The 16,137-nt window shown below is 42.8% G+C and overlaps 1 protein-coding gene across 4 annotated transcripts in view; it reads left to right on the plus strand.

Annotated features, from left to right (window-relative positions):
• The window catches only part of PSD3 (pleckstrin and Sec7 domain containing 3), a 703,925-nt gene that overhangs the window by 374,487 nt on the left and 313,301 nt on the right, over window positions 1–16,137 (plus strand). The gene's annotated exons all lie outside the window — the stretch shown is intronic.

Genomic DNA, 16,137 nt, shown 5'->3' on the forward strand with positions numbered 1-16,137 from the left:
AAGCCTAGGCTAGATACTTCAAATATAGAAAAAAAAGTGAAATCAACAAAAAAATACAAGTTCAACTTTTTTAGATTGTGGGATTGGAATGGCACAAAGTGGAATTTCTTCTAGACTATCTAGAATGTAGTATACACTGCAGGGTGGATACAAATAAAGATTGTTTTGATTTAAATATGTTTATTTTTTATCAAACTTATTTTAATGAAATGCTTTTGGAGTAAAAATCGAACTATAGATAGTTTTCTATTTAAGATACATTAATGATTTTGTTTAGCATGTAATGCAGCTTAGTTATGTAGCATGAGGTTGTATATTCTGCAATATTAACATTTTTGGTAAACTCATTTAATAAATCCAAGCTCTACAAGCTCAGATAACATGCACTGCATTGATGCATTCACACAATTTCACAGTAACCATGAGATAAAACAACGTGCATGAATATTCCTTTATCCCATTGTTTTGCAAATCTATGTGCACTACAAACTGTATGATTGAATTGGTTCTGATATCGCTGTTTTACTTACCTGAAAGCTTATTATTCTAAATAGGAAACCTTAATTTTGTTTGCAAATATTAAAGATTCTAACTACCAGCCAAAATAAGTCCTTACATTTAAAGTGCACCTGTCATTTCAGATCCATCATGGCAGTGCCTGTTAGAGGGCATCCACCTGCTGCCGTCACGTCCCTCATCTTGTTGTGTCACTGCCGCATCACCAGCCGTCCCATTCAAGAGAGTGGGACAGTCGGTGCGTCAACAGTGGGTCAGAGGAGGAGCAGCTGCGGGACAGAGATGACAGTTGCTCTCTAAAAACTATGGGCCAGATTCACAGCAGAGATACGACGGCGTATCTCCTGATACGCCGTCGTATCTCTGAGATACGCTTGTCGTATCTATGCGGCTGATTCATAGAATCAGTTACGCATAGATAGCCCTAAGATCCGACAGGTGTAATTGACTTACACCGTCGGATCTTAGGATGCAATTCTAGGCCGGCCGCTAGGTGGCGATTCCATTGCGGTCGGCGTAGAATATGCAAATGACTAGTTACAGCGATTCACGAACGTACGCTTTACCCGTCGCTCTAACTTTATGTCGTTTCCGTCGAGATACGCCGTGTAAAACTAGGGATGCCCTCTAGGTGGACTAACCAATGTTAAGTATGGCCGTCTTTCCCGCGACGAAATTTGAAAATTCACGTCGTTTGCGTAAGTTGTCCATGAATGGCGCTGGACGCCATTTACATTAACATCGAAACCAATGACGTCCTTGAGACGTCATTTAGCTCAATGCACGTCGGGTAATTTTCCCGACGGAGCATGCGCAGTACGTTCGGCGCGGGAACGCGCCTAATTTAAATGGTGCCCGCCCCATTTGAATTAGGCGGGCTTGCGCCGAGCGCATTTACGTTACACCGCCGCAAGTTTACAGGTAAGAGCTTTGTGAATCAGGTACTTACGCTGTAAACTTGCGGCATTGTAACGTAAATGGGATATGTTACACCGCCGCTGCGTAACGCAAATGTCTGTGAATCTGGCCCTATGATTTAAATCAAGCCTTTTTACTAGTGATCGAAATCATAATTTAAATTGTGATTTAAATCGACTTGATTTAAATCAGATCCACCCTGTGCAGGAGTCTCCAAAATTTCTAGTCAAAGGTTTGGAGTTTGGCCAGTGGGAGTAGAAAATGTCTTGCCATCGTTGGTGTCAGTTAGAGAAATAGTGCCCCCTTGTTGAGGTCAGTGGGAGGAATAGTGCAAGGGCCAGATAAAGGCAAGCAAAGGGCCACAGTTTGGAGACCACTTCTCTACAGTTTCTTCTCTCGTTGTGGACCACAGTTCCCCCTTGCTTAAGTTTGGAGAAGGAAATAAACCTACCTAGTTATTCCACTGGAATATACTTTGACCTTCCACAATTAATTTCCCTCCACACCTTATGTAGACAATATTGACCTTTTTGTCTCCAAATGATTTTTTTTTCTTTGTAACCCACCATGTTCAAGAAGCATCTGTTGAGTTTGACCTGCAAGCTAGAGTAGGCTGTTTTTTGTAACAATTGGGTGATAGGTTCTTTTGGCCCTAAAACTATTCCTCCAGTGCTCCCCTGTCATGCGCCCAATTTTCCGCTAGACCTGCCCCCTCTCTTTATTTTCACTGGATGCCCTCGTTTCCATAGTATACTTACCTGATTTTGTGCCATAGAGCCTGACCTGCAGGTTTAATTCTTATAAATGCAGAAATGTGTAATGTTTTATGTATATTTTCTTGAATCATTTTGAGTCTGGTGAAATAGAAATATTGAACAGGAAAACTGCATATTTTTGCACACAACCAGCAGTGTGAGCTCCTTTACACTAGAGTTGTAGTCTTTCCTTGTGCTCTCTCTTTAGCTAACCCAAAGTGCTATGAGGATCCTTTGTCATGTATACAATTATTGTAAAACAAAGATTGTTTCTTTGTGTGTGTATATATCTATATCTAATATATATATATATATATATATATATATATATATATATATATATATATATATATATATATATATATATATATATTAGATATAGATCTATACATGAAATAATGTGTGCACTGCCTGGAATTGGCAAAAAGGCAAGTCTTGGGAAATTTGGACTGTGTTCCACCAACATTTTGGCTGTCTATTTTTTTCCCCCCAGTGATCCTCCTTGTGTCAAGTTCCATGAATTCCTTTAATATAGAATGCATTTACCACTGCATGAATAATAAATATACACACACACTGTAGAGTGTTCCTCTATTTCCTTTGTATGGATTTTAGAGCCACTATCCTGAGCCTAGTAAGTATAGTGCTAGAGCCGTGTAATGGGATAAGATTAATTACAGTATGTATTGAAGAGTAGTGTTGCCTGTTGGCGAAAGAATTGTCCGTTAATGTGTAGATTATATGACCATGTGTTCTCATCTGAATGCAGTCAGCACCCTCTTTTGTCAGCTTGACTTGGGGCTATTATATCTGGCAGCCTGTGCTACTGTGTTGCATGCAGTCCATGCTTGATATAATATAAAAAATATTAAAAAAAAGGCAACAAGAACTGACCTGATATCTTAATTTTCTTTCTTTATTCTTTTGGATGTCTTATTGGATGTCTTTGTTACTCATAATCTCTAGGTGGTAAGTTGATTACCTTTATATCTTATGTGTGTTTTCCATGCATAACACAGTGAATGCGCTAGATCATTTCATTTCATGACCCTGGACCTTCTAGGAAAGCTGTACTGAGAGAATGATACTGGTTGTCATTCGTGACCTCCTGCTGAAAATGCTTGTTGTCTGGATGTGTTTGGCTTTAATACTTTCTTGGCTAAAAAGCAAACCTGCAGCCAATTCAATCAGAACTCATGATCTACATGCTTGTACCAGTCCAGTGAGACAGAGAGCATTGATTACAATGGATCACCAAGACTGGTCAGCAAAAGCAGCCCTACAGGTTTCCTTTCAAAGGACATTCCAGGCTTTGTAAACATTCATATGTGATCAAGCACAACAAACTTAATACGTAATGCCTATACAATGATAGACATATGTCTCCCTAGGTAATAGCTTTAAGCCTGGTACACACGATCAGATTTTCCACGGACAAAGTGTAGGACTTTTGTCTGAAGGGCGTTGGCCGTGAACTTGTCTTGCATTCAAAAGGCAAAGAATTGTCAGCCAACAAAAACGAAATGACCTGTTTTTTCAGCTCTCTATCGCCACCTTTTGGGCAACTTCTGCTAATGTCGTGTTGTGGTTAGCATTGCTTCTGAGCATGCATGTTTGTACTTTGGAGTTTTGTTCAAAGGACTTCTGTGCACACGATCGGATAATCTGACAATACACATTTGTTGGCAGAAAATTTTAAAGCATGCTATCCAACATTTGTTTAGCGGAAAATCCAATTGTCCGATGGAGAGTACAAACGTCGTATTTTCCGACAACAGCCTGCTATCACACAAAATCCGATCGTGTGTACGGGCCTTTACTCTGCTACATAGGCCTGTTTTACACAGGCCTCAGCTTGTATAAGAGCAGTGTGAACAGCAAGCTTTGACAAAGCATTTGAAAAGCTTTTAGCAAGCTTTGTTGAAGCTTTTAAAGTACCGTGCAGCTCCAGTTTGTAAATGTTAAACACTAATCCTAATGGGAGTGTTGATTGCCACGCAAGCTGCTAGCAGGCTTCATCACTTCTTGAAGCTTGTTGGAAGCCTGCTGTCAGCTTGCTTAGAGTGGCAATCAACACTCCCATTAGGATCTGTGTTCAATATTTACAAAATGGACCTGGATGGTACTTTAAAAGCTTCAACAAAGCTTGCTGAAAGCTCTTCAAATGCTTTGTCACAGCTTGCTTTTCACACTTCTCTTATACAAGCTGAAGTCCGTGTGAAACATGCAATAGTGTGTGGGATTTCTTATTCATTTCGTGAAATGGATTTAGAGGGGAAATCTGGAACTGATTAACATTTCATTCATCTGACATTCCATCATCTGTGTCTGTTTTTCAACGTGCATCTTGCACAATTTATAATCTGTAATCATTTGTTATAGTAAATGATCATTATTTTAGGAATATTAATTGGAATTTCAAATTAGGCTTGTAATGGCAACTTCCTCATTGGGTTGCTTAAAGTCAAAGCACCGTACTTCCTTTTTAAATTGTAACTTTAATGTCAATACTTTATCTGCAAATCGAAACATACAGTAGCTCTCTCTGCCCCATTTGTAGGGCCTTTCTTATTGTGGAGTCTAAGTACTTCTATCCTCAACATCTAACTTTTTTTTTTTTTTTATACACCAGACTGTCACCAAAGCTGGCCATAGGTTGTTTTTTTTTTTTCTGATTCCTCCATCCACACAAGTAAGATGGATGGAGAAATCCTGTCCGCTGAGACATTGTATTCTGACAGCAGGACTCTCAGCTATAAGAATAAACCGATCAGCGAAAATTTTTCCAACATTCCTGTTTCACAGTCGATCTAATGGTCAAATGTTTTTCTGGAACAATCTGTCTGGTGACTGTTGAACTGGTCAGATTTCAATCCAACTATGGACAGCTTAACAGTGAGACATTGCGCTGGGGGAGCAATTCTCAAACGTATGTTGGACCATGGACTACCTTAAACCATCAGCAAACTGGCACTTGCAGTCCATTCTTATGGAATCCACTATGTATTTTCCATTAGTACTAGCCAGCAACTGCAGTTATAATTGCAATGGCACTTAAGGTGTTTACAATTAAGCAAAGTGTTTGTTTAGTGGTACATTAAGTCGGAGCGACTTCAGTTTTGTACATTAAGACGGCTCCCATTCACTTCAATGTAATTTGACATATCGCGCGACTTGGGGCGACTTCAAGTCGGATCCCAAGTTGCCCCTGTGTGAACTGGCTCTTAGTGTACTGTGCATAAATATCAGTTGAGCAAAGGATGGGATCCCATGAAGCTGCACATTAATGCAGACCCACTGGTATTGGAATGAGTGGCAATCTCGGCATGGGCATTCTACAGGCCACACCCCCAGCATGTTTGACTCTGTCACTCGGAGCTTAATTATAAGAATATAGACCCAAAGCAGGACAATGGAAAATAAATGTCAGGCGTTCAAGATTCCATTGTATTATGAGCGGCACACGTTCCATTACCGGGTTCACAATGTATATAATGCAGTGATATTTCTGAGGTTTAATAATTCTCAAAGATTAAAAAATAGTTGTATTATAAGGCAGGCTTTTCCATTCTTCTTTTGGGTGCCTCCAATAGGCTTTTTCTTCTTTTTTTTTTACTTCCATGTAGTGTACTTGTATAGAAACATAGCAAAGTACAAATTCTGTGCTATTATAATTACAATTGGGATAGGTTTGGCAAACACTGGCTTGTAGACATACCGTATATACTTGAGTATAAGCCGACCCGAATATAAGCCAAGGCACCTAATTTTACCACAAAAAAATGGGAAAACGTTTTGACTCGAGTATAAGTCTATGGTGAGAGCAGTGCCGATCCTGACCTCCCTGGGGCCCTAAGCAAAATTACATGTCACATTAAAGTTGAGAATCGGGGGAAGGGTGTGTTCTGCTGTCGGAAATGAGGAAATTACATCTTACATTAAAGTGAGAAGCAGGGGGGGCTCACTTATTACCTCTTCTCCCATGCAGCCCGTGTGTTGAGAAGCGGGGCCAGGGGCCGAAAATTACTTCTCACCAGATGAGCCCTCTAGCAATTTGGGGGGCCCTCCGCAGTTTGCAGGGCCCTAAGCGGCTTGCATAGTGTGCCTATAGGGCGGATCGGCCCTGGGTGAGAGTGCAGAAGATACTGTAAGTGGAAAAGTGGGTCAACAATGCCCATTTGCACGACCCACTGTGCCCATTGCAGCCAGACCTCACTGTGCCCATTGCAGCCAGACCTCACTGTGCCCATTGCAGCCAGACCTCACTAGACAGAACAGGACAACGAGGAGCGCGACTTTTTAACACTGCCCGGTCACCGTCTGAATCTGCATGTCACGGTACACTGATTTGAGTATAATGCCGTGTACACACAATCATTTTTCAGCATGAAAAAGAAACGTCGTTTTTCAGCATGTCCAAAAAAACAAAGTTTTCCCAACTTCATCATTAAATGACGTTGCCCACACACCATCGTTTCAAAAAAAATAATCTAGCAAAGCGCGGTGACGTACAACATGTACAATGGCACTTTAAAGGGGAGGTTCCATTCGCCTTTGGGCTGCTTTAGCTGATTCCGTGTTAGTAAAAGACGATTCACGCTTTTCTGTCTGTTACAGCGTGATGAATGTGCTTACTCCATTATGAACAGTAGTTTTACCAGAACGAGCGCTCCCGTCTCATAACTTGCTTCTGAGCATGCACAGGTTTTTTACATTGTTTTAGCCCACACACGATCATTTTTTACAACCCAAAAAACAACATTGTTTAAAACGACGTTTAAAAATGCAGCATGTTCGAATTTTTTTTTGTCGTTTGTCAGAACCTGAAAAATGATGTGTAGCCCACACACGATCATTTTAAAGCAGAGATTGAGAGCAACATCCCTCCAAGAGAGAGCAAAGGCGGCAATAACTAATTTTGCAGTGGGAGGGTTTGGATGCCCTACATGTTTTGTTGCTAAAGGTTTACCTTTGGGGATATTTCCCCTCATTCCCTGTATCTGTGACACAACAGGAAGTTGGAGGAAATCACTTCACTTTCACTAAAATGAAAGGAGATCCCCTCTCAGACTGTTGTCATCAAAGTGTCCCCATTGAAAGATTTTTACTATTTTCTCTGATGCTAACAACTGTACAATTTTGCATTTCTCAGTGACAATAACAAAAATAAAAAAGGTGCCTCGGGGCTAGGGGTACCCTCCTTCATATTTACTGGAGTTGCCCGCTGATAGTCTCTTTCTGGGACTCGGTCCGGCAGCTGCTGGAGCGACTACTAGACAGACAGATTCCCTCCTCCCCAAAATATTTCCTCCTGGGTCTTCCACCACTAAAACTCCCATCCCCGTGTAAAAAACTAGCCATCCACATTCTTACGGCAGCAAGATGCCTTGTGGCGTTGCATTGGAAGTGCCGCTCTCCCCCTCCCCCTGAGGCCTTGTACACCTGGATCAAGGACGTGGAGATCATGGAGAGAATGACCGCTAGGCTGCGGGACAGGCTGGAGGCACATGACGCTGTCTGTCTGGAGGCACCGCCGGGAGGATCCGCCCTAAGATGGTACGTGGCTAAATGTGACGACAATCCCCCCATATGCTGCTCTATTTTTCCCCTTCTTCTTCTCTTTCCCCCCCCCCCCCCCAACTCTGGAGCCCACTAGTGACTCCAACTGGCATATTTATCAGATGTTAGGCTCTTTTGATCACCTTAGCCGCTACACACAGGCAATCCTTATGGACAAGAGAAAGTTTGCACCCGGCCACATAGGCGATTCCGGAAGCGATAGACAAGCTGAAATAGCAGGCTACAGTAAGCAAAAGTATTGAGTAATCTCATGTTATAGTGTTACTGTACCTCCCTCTTATGCTGTTTATTATTTGCTTCCTTCCTTGAGGGATTGTAAGTTATGTATGAGCAAATTGATCAATAAAATTGTTATTGAAAAAAAAAAAAAAAAAAAAAGAGTATCTCCCCATTGGCGACACGGACACCAGAATTTCTGACACTTCCTCACTCTATGCAAAAAAAAAAAAAAAAAACGGAGTTAAAAAAGTCAGCACATAATCAAATTTCTATTGTCACCAGTATAAACAATCTGTATAATGGGAAGAGGCAGGAATTTCATATGTCTGCTCCCTGGCTGCCACTAGATACTGCTCACTGACCGCCCTGCCGCTACATACTGCTTACTGACCACTTTGCCACTACATACTGCTTACTGACCAATCTGCCACTACATACTGCTTACTGACCACTCTGCCACTACATACTGCTTACTGACCACTCTGCCACTACATACTGCTTACTGACCACTCTGCCACTACATACTGCTTACTGACCACTCTGCCACTACATACTGCTTACTGGCCACTCTGCCACTACATCCTTCTTATTGACCACTCTGTCACTACATACTGCCTACTGACCACTCTGCAACCACATACTGCTCACTGATTACCCTGCCACTACATATTGCTCACTGGCTCTCCTACCACTACATATTGCTCACTGGCTCTCCTACCACTACATAATGCTCACTGACCGACCTACCACTACATACTGCTCACTGTCTGTCCTACCACTACATATTGCTCACTGGCTCTCCTAAAACTACATACTGCTCACTGACCGACCTACCACTACACACTGACTGTCCTACCACTACATACTGATCACTGACTATCCTACCATTACATACTGCTCACTGACTGTCCTACCACTGCATACTGCTCACTGACTGTCCTACCACTACATACAAATCACTGCCATATCCTGCCACTACATACCACTCACTAACTGTCCTGCCACTAGATGCAAATCACTAACTGTCTTGCCACTACATACTGATCACTGATTGCCTTATTACTACATACTGCCATATCCTGCCACTACATACCACTCACTAACTGTCCTGCCACTACATGCAAATCACTAACTGTCTTGCCACTACATACTGATCACTGATTGCCTTACCACTACATACTGATCACTGACTGTCCTGCCACTACATACTGCTCACTGACTGTTCTACCACTACATACTGCTCACTGACTGTGCTACCACTACATATTACTCATTGGATCTCCTACCACTACATACTGCTCACTGACTGACCTATAACTACATACTGCTCACTGATTGCCCTACCACTACATACTGCTCATTGACTGCCCTACCACACTACTGACTGCCTTATTACTACATACTGCCGTATCCTGCCACTACATACCACTCACTGACTGCCCTGACACCATACAGCTCACTGACTTCCATGGCGGCTATTAGAAATCACAAGGCCCCATACAGCTTATCCGAAATTGACTGAGGACATCGATTTATCAGTCTCTTTCTCTGTAGCTCTAGCTGCACAGATAAATTAATAGGAAGCGTTCCGAGGCTTCCTGCTCATTCACAAACTGAAGCATAGTAAAAAAAAGTTTACTATGCTTCAGTGATGAATGGAGACATGAGTGATTGGTACAGATTGCTCACTGTGTTTATTCGGGAAAGGAAGGGGCCAGTAAATTACATATCTACTGGTCCCTCCCCTCACGCTCCATCTTGAAACATCCCCCTGTGTGCCCGCAGCAGCTTCTGGCGGGCGAGGAGGGGAGAGCAGTTGGCAGCGGAGCGGAGGAAATGGGCAATCATGGGGGCCTGAACAGCAGTTGGAAGGATGCATGTACTGGAACCAACCTGCCTGCAGTGCAGCCAGAGGGGGAAAGAAGAGGAGAAGCTGGCAGTGCAGCAGGGGGAAGCAGAAGAGGATTGGTGTCTGCAATAAGTACAGCCAGACCTCCTGCTCAACGGGTCACTGGGCCCTCTTTTGAACTGATGGCGCCTGGGCCCAGTACAGTTGGGCTGGCTGTACTGCCTTATTAGCGGCCCTACTGACTGCCCTGGCACTACATGCTGCTCACTGATTTGAATATTGAACAGGCACAAGGCAACTCTCCATCACCAAATATTGACCACTGAACACTGCGTCACAGCGTGACCACTGAACTCTGCGTCACAGCGTGACCACTGAACTCTGCGTCACAGCGTGACCACTGAACTCTGCGTCACAGCGTGACCACTGAACTCTGCGTCACAGCGTGACCACTGAACTCTGCGTCACAGCGTGACCACTGAACTCTGCGTCACAGCGTGACCACTGAACTCTGCGTCACAGCGTGACCACTGAACTCTGCGTCACAGCGTGACCACTGAACTCTGCACCACAAATTACATTTTAGACTGGTGTGCCCAAAGATTGTGCATAATTCTAAAGGGTGCCTTGGCTAAGTAAAGATTGGGTGAGGCTGTTTTAGCCAATGTATTTATGTTTATATGTTTTATTTTTTTCTCTGTTGTATAGTTAAATTATAGATTTGAGTTGATCTCTAATTCCCTAAGGAGGAACCTGTCAGCTTTTTTTCCCCCCTTTTAGATTAATAGCAGGGGAAGGTTTGCAGAAGGCAGCAAAAACAACAACGTTCTGCCTATTTGATGTGACACCCTAGAAATGTAATGGTCCTTGTAAATCTTTTATTTCTAGAGATTGTTGGCCACTCAGCAGCATCATTATTATGACGTCTTTCTTGTTAGTAACATGAGCGAAGACTTGCTTGCAGCATGCTCATTATGTGCAGATGGTTGTGGAAAGGTGTATGATGATTAAGGTAGTAACCTGCTGTCGGTGCAAGAAGTAGAGCACAATTATTGTTGGTGTTGTTCATTCTTCAATAATGTTTGAAAAGACTTTGTCATTTCACCAGTTATTGTTTAGCTAGCGCTCCCAGCAGGGATTTTGATTAATCTATTTGTATTCCATAGATAAGACTAGCCGGGGAGATATAATAAATACCCATAGCTAACACGGCATCAATGGCAACTCATGTAACAAATCTGCAGGGAAGGTTCTGTCTTCGATTAGAACAGAAATATCTAAGGACGATACCTGTGTTTGACTTCTGACAATTAAGCCTGAACAAAATGTCATTTCTCAAATCGCGGAATATAAGTATTCAGACTTTTATTGTTTTGCTTCACTTTGAACATTTGACCACTGGAGGGCAGCAATGCACTGTACCAGTAGTTAGGTCAATTAAAAAAAAAAAAAAAAAAAAAAAAATTAAGACAAGATACTGCTATTTATTAGGATGCAGGAGATTTTACCAGAATCGGTTATAATACACAGTTGAATCATAAACATTGTATTTAGGAATATGTTGCAGAAGTCTTTGGTACATTTTGCATGTGCTATAATTTTTTTTTTTTGGTGAAGCTAGCATATGCAGTAGAGATTTATCAGTTCTGTTGCAAAGCAAGGCAGTGCTAAACAGGAGCAGTGAGATAAACTGAGACTGGTTTACCATAAGATTGCAGCTTTTTTCATGAATTTCTTCCTTGGCTGCTCCAAAGTACCAGAGCAACAACAACAACAAAAAAACCTGTCCCTGGCCATCTTCTCTTAAAGCGGGGGTTCACCCTATAAAATACAATTTTTTTTTTTTTCTTCTAGCCTAAAATTCGGCATTGTAGCGCGAGCTACAGTATGCCGGTCTTAATTTTTTTATCGCCGTACTCACAGTGTAATCGTACATAGTAGATTCCGACTGCCCACGGGGAATGGGCGTTCCAATAAAGACGGAAGGTGATTGACGGCCGGCTCTGGCGCGTCACGCTTCTCCGGAAATAGCCGAAATAGGCTTGGCTCTTCACGGCGCCTGCGCATAGTCTGTGCGCAGGCGCCGTGAAGAGCCGAGACCTACTCCGGCTGTCTTCGGGGAGCGTGACGTGCCAGAGCCGGCCGTCAATCACCTTCCGTCTTTATTGGAACGCCCATTCCCCGTGGGCAGTCAGAATCTACTATGTACGATTACACTGTGAGTACGGCGATAAAAAATTTAAGACCGGCATACTGTAGCTCGCGCTACTATGCCGAATTGTATGCTAAAATGTTGTTCTGCAGGGTGAACCACCGCTTTAAGCATGGCATACACGATGCAAATTTGCTCAATTCCCCCATCAACACAGGCCACTGTTGACTGGGGAATCTCTCCTGCCAAGTCATTGTATTGTCATGGGGGGGGGGGTGGCAGTGATTACTGCTAGAGACTATACCAGCTACTAGCGATAATCGCATGTAAGATCCGTCTGGTTGTACCCAAGTTTATCGATAAACTTGGTACATTTAGGCTGCCCATACACATAGCTCCCAACTGTCCCTGATTTCGAAGCACTGTCCCTGATTCGGAGGAATGCCGCTCTTTCCTCATTCCTCCACATTTCGCCCTCATTTTAATGTGATCTAGACAGTTGTATATAAAATGCACTATTTATCTTTCAAAGAGTGTTTTTCAGGGCTAAACCTTTCGTTTGATTTCTAAATGGCTGCATTTGTAAATTCCAAAAATCTGTATAAATGAATAGTAGTGGTAAAAAAAAAGCACTTGCGAGTTTAACCAATCTCGTTTTTTTGTACAATTCTCCTTTAAGTGGGCGTGGCAAGGGGAGTGTCCTATGCCTGCATACTTTTGCTGATAGGTGCACCTCATTCCCATCTCAAAAAGTTGGGAGGTATGCATACATAGTTAGAAATCTCTGGTTCCTGCTGAACCTTTTCGAGATTCCAACCATCTATGGCTGGCCTTTATCATAAACAAGCCTTATGTTGATTGCTCACACAGATGTTCTGCATTCCTAATCCTGCAATTGGCTTCCTCAGATTCACTAAGGAAAGCCCTATTTTAAAACCAATCAATTATTTTACCAGAAGCCTCAATAAAGGGGGAGTATTTTCTGGCCCCTGAAATGTGTTACATGCTTTTATAGTGCAAATCAATAAATTAAAGCGGACCTTCATCTATTAAATCTTCTACTTTTCTGCCAGTAAATACCTTATACAGCCCACTTCCTGTTTATTGTCTGGTAAAAAGCCTAGGCTTATGACATCATGCACATCTCTCTCTCACTCTCTTGAGAGTTTGCTAGTAAGGGGGGGGTGAGTCATTAAAGGGCCAATGAGAGCTACAGGGCTGTAGAGCTGGAGGTGTGCCTCTGTGTGTCTGTGTAAATCCAGGAAGTGACCAGGCAGCAGTTTCAGCTGCCCACAGTTAAAATGGCCACAGCCAGACTTGGTGGAAGGAGATTTCTGCACTATATTTGGCAAGTACAGAATCACAGTATATATAAAATAATATGCAACGTGGTTGTAGGGAAGCTTCAGAGTGGCAAAGATGTTTTTATTACAAACTATGTGAGCAGGCTGCAATTCCTCTTTAACTTGGACTCTTTTCTCATTTGGTCTGGTGCTCTTCCATTGGTGCACATTTTTTCCGGTAACCTACTGCAGTGTTTCTCAACTCCAGTCCTCGGGGCGCACCAACAGGTCATGTTTTCAGGATTTCCCTCAGATCAAACTGCTGTGGTAATTACTAAGGCAGTGAAACTGATAAAATCACCTGTGCACAATAATGGAAAGCCTGAAAACAAGACCTGTTGGTGCGCCCCGAGGACTGGAGTTGAGAAACACTGACCTACTGGATACCCTCAGGAAGGTAGTTCTGTTTGTTGTGAGCAGCCCAACCTGAGCCAGTGAGCTCTCCAAGGTTTTTGTCCTTTCACTACTATTCTATAAACTCACATCAAAGTCCCAGCACCCCTTAAATTTTTTTTTTTTTTCATTGGTATGAAAATCTGTCTTATTTAGGCCTCATGCACACTGAGCGTTTAGCCATGGTGAATGGTACTCCAGCATTTTGGTGTGGGTAAAATGAACAGGCACGCCGTCCAGTCCTGCTGGCAGCAGCCTGTAAGTCGAGTGGCTGAAAGCTGCTGTGGTTTGATGGGGCTGGACAGGGCACTGAGTGGCACTAACATTTATGGCATTGTGCACCCAGATCATTGTTTTTTCATTGTTTTCAACCTTTTTCCAGTTGTGGAGCACCCCATTCTAAAATGTTACAAGCTAAACACATCGTTTTACATAATGCAGCAACATCTTCACACATAGGACATTGCACACTGGTATTAACCAGTATTCCAGGGTTTCTCTCTATCACTCAGCTAACATAACCCCAATGCTGACAGGGAGAGACAGGCAAGCGAGGATGCTGGGCACACACCTGATGTCTACCTTATCAACCATAAAACATCATTGGTTGGTAGGATGCCAGCGACTGGGGTTTCCAAGGCTGTAATGCTGCAAAATGAAAACCTATAGCTTTCCGTAACATAATGGCAGGCTTGATCCAATGCTGGCTTGTACACGATTTATGGGAAATTTGGAGACATTTTTAGCTATTTTGCCAGGGCACCCCTGGGGAACTAAGAAGGCACCACAGGGTACCTAAGCACCCTGATTGAAAAAGGCTGTCCAGAATACAAGCAGTGTATGTTTTCGGGCATTTGTCCCTGAGGATATACTGCCTTACAAATTTGTACCATCCTGCCACAGCAGGTGAGAGCCTCTCATAGACTTTTACAGGTTGCCCCCAGCAGGACTGGACTGTGTTTTTGTGCCTTCCCATCTGCACTTTTGGAAGCAGACTGGAGCATATACTTTGCTAAATGAACTACATCCTGGTTTGCAACACATGTACATCTAATGTTGATATGCTTGATTTATGTCTTTGATTGTATTTTCAGTCTGTTTGAATGCTCTTTCATAGTGGCAGCAGGGGGTGGTAAAAACAGGTGGCTTCCTCCTGACTACCCACTGCAAATCTCACAACACAGCCTGATGCTTTGCTTTGGGTCCACAGCCGCAGAGTTTGACAGATGGCACTGACTGTTAAAGTCACCCTTTGAGAGCAATGTGTTTGCACAGAAACCATGATCCTAATGCTTTGCAAGTAAAAAAAAACTACCAGGGGAGAAAGTTGTTCCTCTTGAGCACCTACAAATTTTTATAATATCTTTAACCACAAATAAGTACATTTTCCATTACAAACCTAAAAATCAAAGAGGTGTTAAACCTGTACACATGGTAAATGAAACACTATAGGGGTTGAGTTACTAAAACTGGGGAGTGCAAAATCTGGTGCAGCTCTCCATGGTAGCCAATCAGCTTCTAACTTCAGCTTGTTCAATTCAAGTTTGACAATAAAACATGGAAGCTGATTAGTTTCTATAAAGCGCTGCATCAGATTTTGCTCTCTCCAGTTTTAGTAAATCAACCTTTATCTTTTTCCCTGCAGAAAGGGCTGAAGACATTTTTAAATGTGCTGGAAAATCTTTGCTGTCAACATGCCACTAGGGGGCCCCATCGGGGTTGCCAGCCTCAGTAAAACCAGGGACAGTATATACAAATCTGTGTTTTTGTGTGTATGTGTATTCTGTGTGTGTGTGTATACTGTGTGTGTGTATATTGTGTGTCTGTGTGTAAATACTGTGTATGTATACTGTATGTGTGTGAGCCCCACAATCTCCTATTGCCCGGGGGCCCCATGAGTTGTGAGTCCGCCCCTGCATGTACTGCAAATGCTTGCAGGTGATTGAGTGGGAAAGTCTTCACAAATACAATTGTCACCAAAATCTGGCAATGTATGCATGCTATACAAATGATGTGACTCTAGAATGCTGACTTGTGAAAGGTTTTCGTTATTTGCTCCACTGCATTTGAATCTTAGGCCTCGTACACACGACCGAGGAACTCGACGGGCGAAACACATAGTTTTCCTCGTCGAGTTCCTTGTCAGGCTGTCGAGAAACTCGACAAGCCAATTTTCTCCATTCCCGTCAAGGAAATAGAGAACATGCTCTCTTTTTGGCTCGTCGAGTTTCTCGACAGTTTCCTCAACGAAAATGTACACACGACCGGTTTCCTCTGCAAAAAATATCTCCCAGCAAGTTTCTTGCTGGTTTTTGCCGAGAAACTCGGTCGTGTGTACGAGGCCTAAAAGCTCAATCCAGAAAACCTAACAATAACACAAATGTTAACCACTCATTTGTGTCTAGGGAGGGA

Source organism: Rana temporaria, chromosome 1 (assembly GCF_905171775.1).
Source record: "Rana temporaria chromosome 1, aRanTem1.1, whole genome shotgun sequence".
Taxonomy (NCBI): domain Eukaryota; kingdom Metazoa; phylum Chordata; class Amphibia; order Anura; family Ranidae; genus Rana; species Rana temporaria.